A 9,846-nucleotide genomic window follows, 5' to 3' on the forward strand; every position below is an offset into this window, starting at 1 on the left:
GTTTTCGTCCTGGCCGTGGAACAGTGGACCAGCTCTACACCCTCGGCAGGGTCCTCGAGGGTGCATGGACCATGTTCCACGCCTCCATTGCTGAGGTGGCCGACCGGAGCTGTGGCCGTAAGGTGGTCAGTGCCTGTCGTGGTGGCAATCCCCGAACCCGTTGGTGGACACCAACGGTGAGGGATGCCGTCAAGCTGAAGAAGGATTCCTATTGGGCCTTTTTTGCCTGTGGGACTCCTGAGGCAGCTGATGGGTACCGGCTGGCCAAGCGGAATGCAGCTCTGGTGGTCGCTGAAGCAAAAACTCGGGTATGGGAGGAGTTTGGTGAGGCCATGGAGAAAGACTTCCTTTCTAGGCGCAGCCAAGGCGTAGAGGGGGTCCGGTTTGGTGGCCTCAGTATTGCATCTCTGCTTTTTGCTGATGATGTGGTTCTGTTGGCTTCATCAAGCCGTGAGCTCCAACTCTCACTAGAGCAGTTCGCAGCCGAGTGTGAAGCGGCTGGGATGAGAATCAGCACCTCCAAATCTGAGACCATGGTCCTCAGTCGGAAAAGGGTGGCATGCCCTCTCCGGGTCGGGGATGAGATCCTGCCCCAAGTGGAAGAGTTCAAGTATCTTGGGGTCTTGTTCACGGGTGAGGGAAGAATGGAACGGGAAATCGACAGACGGATCAGTGCAGCGTCTGCAGTGATGCGGACTTTGTATCGGTCCGTTGTGGTAAAGAAGGAGCTAAGCCGAAAGGCGAAGCTTTCAATTTACCGGTCGATCTACGTTCCTACCCTCTTACTGGTTAATCTTCGTTCCTACCCTCACCTATGGTCACGAGCTGTGGGTCGTGACCGAAAGAACGAGATCCCGGATACAAGCGGCCGAAATGAGTTTCCTCCGCAGGGTGTCCGGGCTCCCCCTTAGAGAGAGGGTGAGAAGCTCGGTCATCCGGGAGGATCTCAGAGTAGAGCCGCTGCTCCTCCCCATTGAGAAGTGCCAGATGAGGTGGCTGGGGCATCTGATTCGGATGCCTCCCTGGTGAAGTGTTCCGGGCACGTCCCACCGGGAGGAGACCCCGGGGACGATCCAGGACACGCCGGAGAGACTACGTCCTTCGGCTGGCCTGGGAACGCCTCGGGATCCCTCCGGAAGAGCTGGATGAAGTGGCTGAGGAGAGGGAAGTCTGGGCGTCCCTGCTAAAGCTACTGCCCCCGCGACCCGACCCGGATAAGCGGTAGAAAATGGATGGATGGATGGATGGATATATATATATATATATATATATATATATATATATATATAAATTTTACCGAAAGGAAGACGAGCCTTTATGTTCTTTTTTGGTCAGCACTGGTTTTCACCTTGGAACTCTGCCATGGATTTTTTTCCCAGACTCTTCCTTATTGTTGAGTCATTAACACTGACCTTAACTAAGGCACGGGAGACCTGCAGTTCTTTAGATGTTGTCCTGGGTTCCTTTGTGACCTCCTGGATGAGTCATCGCTGAGGTCATTGCTGAGTTCACCACTGGTCCATGTTTTCTCCATCTGTACAAAATGGCTCTCACCTTGGTTTGCTGAAGTCATTCGTATTATATTTACATTTCTTTGATTATCTTAAACATTAAAGTGGGGAAACTATGCAAAAAAAAAAAAAAAAAACAAGACTTTGAGAAGGGGTCAAATACTTTTTCATGGCACTGATATCAAAAACAGTAAATAGGTGAGGGTTTTCAACAAATAACAGCAGTTACATTGTACCATAAAATCTGCAAAAAGGCAAACTTCAAATGTGTGGCCGTTCACTGTATTATAAAATTAAATATGGCCACAAGTTTTGGAAACTCAGTATGGTATAAAGGCATACTAAGTACAAATTAATGAACCTTTACACCCCAAGTAATATACTGTAGTTTCTGAGGCATGCCTCTGAAAATAATATTATTGTTTGACTAAAATGCAAGTCTTCCGTGGGGTGCAAGTTAAATATTTCACTGTACAGGGGGTACTAAGTTTACAATGGAGTTCCATTACACACGTCCACATAATGACAGTAAATACTTGAATGTAAAACACAGCTAAGCCATAAATATAAAACTATCCAAACATAGTAGTAATTTAAAAAACGGAGTAATTGAGAGGGCCTTCAGTGCTGCATGACCATGTATTTGTACACTTCTGTACAAACTAGTTAACTGCGCGCCATTCGTAACCTCAAAACATTGTGTGTCGGAATCGTTGTAACCTGAGGACCACTGCAACTTTTAATACCTGTCTGCGACCCACCCATAATGTATCCGTAACTCCATTTGGGGTTTGGGTTTTGCAGTTAAGAAACACTAGTATTGAGGGTTGATTTGTTGTTTAAATGCCCAAACTAGAAAATAACACAAAACTGTTAGCTTATCTCAAATAAAATGTTACTTTAAAAACATTCTAATTCGGCTAACATACACTACAAACTGTCAAAATGGTGGTTAAATATTTGCTACTGCAGAAAACATAAAACCAAACGTCAGTTGATATGTGAATATTAATGAGAGCATGTGCAGTTATATAGAGTATATCAAGTCTTAAGTCTAGTATCAACCTTTTGATGGCAAGCTGTGCTGGCTAATTGAAAGTGATTTAATGATGCCCTTGGAGTTCCTTTATTGATTCAATGAAACTGGCTCAGAATATTCACTTCTGTTCCAGTCTCTCAAAAGTGACACATCATTAAGTATGATGATTGCACTTTTATGCAATCATAATAGTCATTCACTCTTCTAACAGCCTTTTCCTAACCAAGCACAAATTGCAGGGACAGCATGTATTCCTGGCAGGTACAACGTACAGTATTTGTATGAAACGCCTTCAGACACAAATGTGAATGTCAAATTGTCCTCCGGCTATGCTCATATTCATTTTCTCCTGATTATGTCTTTGTCATGTCTGTGATTACTCACAGACACTCATTTCAGAATACATCATAAATAATTTACACGCCATTAGTTGTGATCAAATTTTTTAAATATGTCTCCAGCATGGTGAGGGCGAGGGTTTTTTACGTACTCCATTTAGAAGCCCCAGCAATACCATACATGGTGTGTTTTAGTGCATTGGGTGATTGTCATTGCTCAGTGAAAAACAAAGTCAATTAAGAAAATGGGTTTATTTTTAATTGGTTTATTGAAACTGGCCTGGATGCGGATGGATGGATAGATAGATAGATAGATAGATAGATAGATAGATAGATAGATAGATAGATAGATAGATAGATAGATAGATAGAACAAAAAACAACAAAGACAAAAGGGTGACGTGACCAGGTAAAAGACAATAAAAAGAGTTGGGCGAAACCATAGCAAATACAATCGTACAAATAAAAACGTACAATCAATCAAACAATCAAACCTGAATACTCTAATGTCCTTGTCCTGGCCTACAAAACCTTTGAGCGATCAGAAACTGAGTGTGGCTGACTCCCGGATAATATGCTACCTTGGAACAGTGTCCACACTGCAACACTTTTGGTCTAAGATCCTCAGGAACAAACAGTTTATGTTTAGGAGTCTCCACCGGCACTTGAATATATCTCGCAGGTCTCAGGTCTCACCACAGGTCTCAGAAGTGGACTCATCAGAGGAAGGGCTGAATATCCTGGAAAGTGCCTCTGGCTTGGTGATCAGGGAACCTGAAACGGGTCAAAAACAGGGCCCAACGTGCCTGTTGGTAATTCGGTCTCCGGGCAGACTGAATATAGATGAGGTACTTGTGGTTGGTGAACACTTGAAAGGGATCTGCCGCGCTCTCTCGCAATGGGCAGCAACTCCCCATTGCCAACGACATAATTTCTTTCTGCAGGACTGAGGTGACGCAAGAAGAAAGCGCAGGGATGGAGCTTTTGGTCAACTGAAAACCACTGGGACAGAACCGCCCCGAGTTTTGAATCAGAAAAGTCGACCTCAACAACAAAAGGAAAATTGGGGTTAGGATGTGTAAGCACCCTTGAACTAGTACATACTGTAACTTTTTCAGGATAGCAAATGCTGATTCAGCTTCTGGCATTCATTCAAATGGTGAAACATACTGTGGGCAAAATGGCCTTATGTTGCAGAAACAACACTGTGATCCAAAATTTGAGACATATAATGTTTTGTTCATTTTTGTACATTTAACAAAGCCACCAAGATGACAAGTGTTTTTCCCCCAAAATTTATCAAAATAGTATTACAACTGAATACTGTATGCACAACAGTTTAAAAAAAACAATAGGTTGTACAACAAAAAACAAAGGTTGTACAACCCCAATTCCAATGAAGTTGATATAAGAAGATATTTCAGTTTTTATTTTTTAATAAATCTGTAAAAAGTTCAACAATTCCATTTTTTTTCTGTCAATATGGGGGTGCTGTGTGTACAACCCCAATTCCAATGAAGTTGGGACGTTGTGTTAAACATAAATAAAAACAGAATACAATGATTTGCAAATCCTGTTCAACCTATATTTAATTGAATACACTACAAAGACAAGATATTTCATGTTCAAACGGATCAACTTCATTGTTTTTAGCAAATAATCATTAACTTAGAATTTTATTTTACCACTGTGTTACATCACCTTTTCTTTTACCAACATTCAATAAACGTTTTGGAACTGAGGACACTAATTGTTGAAGCTTTGTAGGTGGAATTCTTTCCCAAGGTAACCGTGGTAAAACCATCAGAACGACCGCCAGGAAGGAGGACTCCCAACATATATTGTACTGTTTGTATGTCTGTGGAGTGCAAACGAAATTCCAAACATTTCAACCATGAGAGGTCCACGCAGCAAATCCTTTCTCAAACTTACTTGAGTTTAGTGGTTGTATTGCTTGTATTGTTATGCTGCTGAATAAAACACACTTGCTGAATAAAAGGCAGCAATGTGTACCACGACACAACAACAAAAGCAACAATACATTACTTTTTGAATGATTTCTTTTTTTTTTGCTTCGCTCACTTACCATTGAAGAGCAGTTTTGAGACCTTCTAATACATTTAGGCCAGAGGTCCAAGTTCGAGTGTAGATTAGCAATTAAAGCCGAGAGTCAATTACCCATGTTAGCTTGGATATGAGGTGAAGCGTCTCAGATATAGACCAATATACAATAGGATAAAAGAGGCAGACAGAAAGGATGGTGGGAGTAAGAAAAGTGGAGAATCGCATAATGATAACAATGTTGAGTTGAGAGCCATTTCACAGAGCAGTTATTAAAATAAAATCTTTACGTGTGAGTGTGTGTGTGTGTGTGTGTATGTGTGTGTGTGTGTGTGTGGCCTCCCAGCTTTTTGGAACGTGTTGCAGCCATAAAATTCTAAGTTAATGATTATTTGCTAAAAACAATGAAGTTTATCAGTTTGAACATTAAATATCTCGTCTTTGTAGTGTATTCAATGAAATATAGGTTGAACATGATTTGCACGATCTACGTTTCTACCCTCACCTATTGTCACGAGCTGTGGGTCATGACCGAAAGAACGAGATCCCGGATGCAAGCGGCCGAAATGAGTTTCCGCCGCAGGGTGTCCGGGCTCTCCCTTAGAGATAGGGTGAGAAGCTCGGTTATCCGGGAGGACTTCAGAGTACAGCCGTTGCTCCTTCACATCGAGAGGAGCCAGATGAGGTGGCTGGGGCATCTGATTCGGATGCCTCCCAGACGCTGGGCACGTCCCACCGAGAGGAGACCCCGGGGACGACCCAGGACATGCTGGAAAGACTACGTCTCTCGGCCGGCCTGGGAACGCCTCGGGATCCCCCCGGAAGAGATGGATGAAGTGGCTGGGGAAAAGAGAAGTCTGGGCATCCCTGCTAAAGCTGCTGCCCCCGCGGCCCGACCTGGGATAAGCGGCAGAAGATGGATGGATGGATGGCACTGTTTTTATTGTCACGTTGGCTTAGGAACACTTCAGAAAACCATTGTTCGTTAACACTGTTCACCGCTACATCTACAAATGCAAGCTAAAACTCTACCAAAAAAAAACCCGCTGGTTTCTCTGGGCCCGAGCTCATCTGAGATGGGCGTGACACTCAGCAGAAAATGTTATGTATGCGACATGGAAGAGAAAACTCCTGCTGAGAACCAAACAATTTATGAGAATGATTTCAATTTGCTTTCCATATGACAAGAAAGGAGACCGGTGGAAGGCCATCACAGAGTCGATCGCTCTCAACATTATCAAAGTTAAGTTGCCCGTTTATATGTTGCAAAAGCAGTTATTTATCCAGATACTTAAAAAAAAATCTGTTATGCACTGAATAACTGAATTGTGATATCACGAGGGATGACTGTATTCTACACTTCTCCACTTTTAAGTATTTTAAGTATACCTCGGCTTTACCTCTTTACTGATCACAACCCACTTGTGTTCTTGTCAAGAATGTACTATCACAACCAACTGCTGATGCAACGGGCATTGCTCCTATAAGAATACAGCCTGGATATAGGAAAGGTCTCTGCAAATGTATTCACTGATCCCTTGTCCAGATCATAGGCACCCTATTTTGTTAATGTTCTTTTGTTTCAGACTAGTAAGCAAACCTTTGGTTTGCATTTTGGGGGTGGGAGGGCATCCGATGTAGGCCCATAATATTTTCTGGCCGTCCATCTGTATTGCCAAAGTGTTTGTGGATATTAATCTGTGTGTGCCGGTGGTTGGCTGGGATGTTCCCACTGCCCACCCTCGTCCCATCACCAATCGGTGCCAAGGAAGAAGGCCCTGATGGACGACTGGATCCAAGGAACCCACCCGACCCACTAGCTGCACCACTAACTAACATTTACGATTGTTGGTGTTGACCGTTTTACAAGCAGATAGGGGAGAAAAAAACAACAACATTCTTAACAGACCCTACATCACAGGAAAATTGGCCATAATCATCATTAAGAAGCATACAAAAATTGTGCCTTTGTTGACTTTGATCGGAAGTCAGGAATCTGGCTCAAAAGCAGCCCTGTTATTGGTAGGTGTAAACACAGCACTATTACTCCTCCTAATTTATCATGAAAGTTAAGTGTGTTTCAAAATTGTATTATTCACGGAATGGTTAATGAACTGTTTATACTTGTATGACTATTAACAATGTAAAATGGTTCTTAAACATTTCCATACAGTTAATGCATGTTACTGCGATGGCGACAGAATCTAGAAGGAATTATCCATCCATCCATTTTCCGAGCCGCTTCTCCTCACTAGGGTCACCGCCATGCTGGAGCCTATCCCAGCTATCAACGGGCAGGAGGCGGGGTACACCCTGAACAGGTTGCCAGCCAATCGCAGGGCACATACGAACAAACATTCACACTCACATTCACACCTACGGACAATTTAGAGTTGTCAATTCACCTAGCGTGCATGTTTTCGGGATGTGGGAGGAAACCGGAGTGCCCGGAGAAAGCCCACGCAGGCATGGGGAGAACATGCAAACTCTGACATCACATCCACAGTCCTGTGCTTATGTTATGGACTGCCGTTTTTATTTCTGAAATAAGCAGCACCAATGCTCCTGTGGTTGGGACAACCTTCCCGGCATTGTGTCAGGATCATCCATAACCACAGACCTGCAATGCTGATAAACAGTCCCCATGTGGTGAAAGGGAAAAGGAGGGGTACTTTAGCAAACAACGTTAGGCACTGGGTAATAAATTCATTCAAACAGCCTTGTCAGAAGTGCTGCAGCCCCAAGATGGTATTGTATTTAATTTTCAAACTGGCTTTTGAATGTGAAAGAGGAATGGCACGCTTGAGACACTGAACAAGTAATGCAATTATTGCGCCACTCTATGTTCTCCAGCGATTAATTCATTTTGATTGTGTGTGTATATCCTCGGCCTCCTTTCTCATTAGTAATGATTAATTACAGGGTAACTGACTTGAGTGTTGGACCTCAGCGATATAATGTTTTGTTATTACAAACAGAATACTGTACAGCATTAAGTGAATGTGGAAGAGCACAGAGTGATCTCTCTGTGTAAATATTAGTAAGGCAAGGCAAGGTAAATTTATTAATATAGTGCCTTTCAATACGAAATGTCCTCAATGTGCTTTATATGATTAAAAGCATTTAAAAACAGAGTAAAAATACATCCATCCATCCATTTTCTTCCGCTTATCCAAGGTCGGGTGGCGGGGGCAGGAGCTTTAGCAGGGAGACCCAGACTTCCCTTGCCCCAGCCACTTCATCCAGCTCTTCTGAAGGAATCCCGAGGCGTTCCCGGATCGTCCCCGGGGTCTCCTCTTGGTGGTACGTGCCCGGAACACCTCACCGGGGAGGCGTCCAGGAGGCATCCTAATCAGATGCCCAAGCCACCTCATCTGAGTCCTTTCAATGTGGAGGAGCAGCAACTCTACTCTGAGATCCTCCCAGATGACCGAGCTTCTCACCCTATCTCTAAGGGAGAGCCCGGACACCCTGCGGCGGAAACTCATTTTGGCCGCTTATATCCGGGATCTTGTTCTTTCGGTCACGACCCACAGCTCGTGACCATAGGTGATGCTCGGAACGTAGATTAACCAGTAAATTGATAGCTTCGCCTTTCGGCTTAGCTTCTTCTTTACCACAACAGATCGCCTAACCCTAACCCTCACCGGAGTCCCACTTACTGCCAGCAATGCGGACCAAACTTTATCACTGGTCGTAAAGGGACCAAACAGCCCGTATCAGGGGGTTTGGTACATACTCCCGAAGCACAACCCACAGGACTCCCCGAGTCAAGACTGGTTGGGTGAACTCCCATGCACCCTCGAGGACCCTGCCGAGGGTGTAGAGCTGGTCCACTTATCCACGGGTAGGACGAAAACCACACTGCTCCTCCTGAATCTGAGATTCGACTTCCCGACACACCCTACCCTACAGCAACCCTGACTAGACTTTACCAGTGAGGCTGAGGAGTGAAAAGGGGGACCACCACCCCAGTCTGCCAATCCAGAGCCACTGTCCCTGATGTCCACGCTTTTTTTGCAGAGGCATGTCAACCAGGACAGCCACATATACATCCAGAGCCTTGAGGAACTCCGGGAAAATCTCATCCACCCCCGGGGCCTTGCCACCGAGCAGCTTTTTAACCACCTCGGTGACCTTAACCCCAGAGATAGGAGAGCCCGCCTCAGATACCCCAGACTCTGCTTACTCATGGGAAGGCGTGTCGGTGGAATTGAGGAGGTCTTCGATGTATTCTCCCCACCAACTCCCAACGTCCAGAGTCGAGGTCAGCAGCGCCCCACCCCTCCTATACACAGTGCACTGCTTCCCCCTCCTGAGACGCCAGATGGTGGACCATAATTTCCTCGAAGCCGTCCAGAAATGGTTCTCCATGACCGCACCAAACTCCTCCCATGTCCGGGTTTTTGCCTCACTGACGACCTTACGGCCATAGCTCCGATTGGCTGCCTCGGGAATGGAGGAGCGAAACATGGTCCATTCTGACTCATTGTCCCCCGCCTACTCTGGGACATGGGTGAAGTTCTGCCAGGAGTGAGAGTTGAAACTCCTTCTGACAGGGGATTCTGCCAGACATTCCCAGCAGACCCTCAAAATAAGTTTGGGGATGCTAGGGCGGACCGGCATCCTACCCTACCATCGGAGCCAACTCACCACCAGGTGGTGATCGGTTGACAGCTCTGCCCTCTCTTCACCCAAGTGTCCAAGACATGCGAAGACGGAGGAAGGCTACCCTCTCGTCCACCAGGGTGAACCCCAATGTACAGGCGCCAAGCTGGGGGGGAATAAGTATACCTACAACTGCCTGGCACCGCTCACCGTGGGCAACTCCAGAGTGGAAGAAGACTGGTACCAGAGCCCAAGCCGTGTGTTGAGGCGAGCCCAACTATATCTATTCA

The sequence above is a fragment of the Phycodurus eques genome, chromosome 20 (genome assembly GCF_024500275.1).
Source record: "Phycodurus eques isolate BA_2022a chromosome 20, UOR_Pequ_1.1, whole genome shotgun sequence".
Classification (NCBI taxonomy): Eukaryota; Metazoa; Chordata; class Actinopteri; order Syngnathiformes; family Syngnathidae; genus Phycodurus; species Phycodurus eques.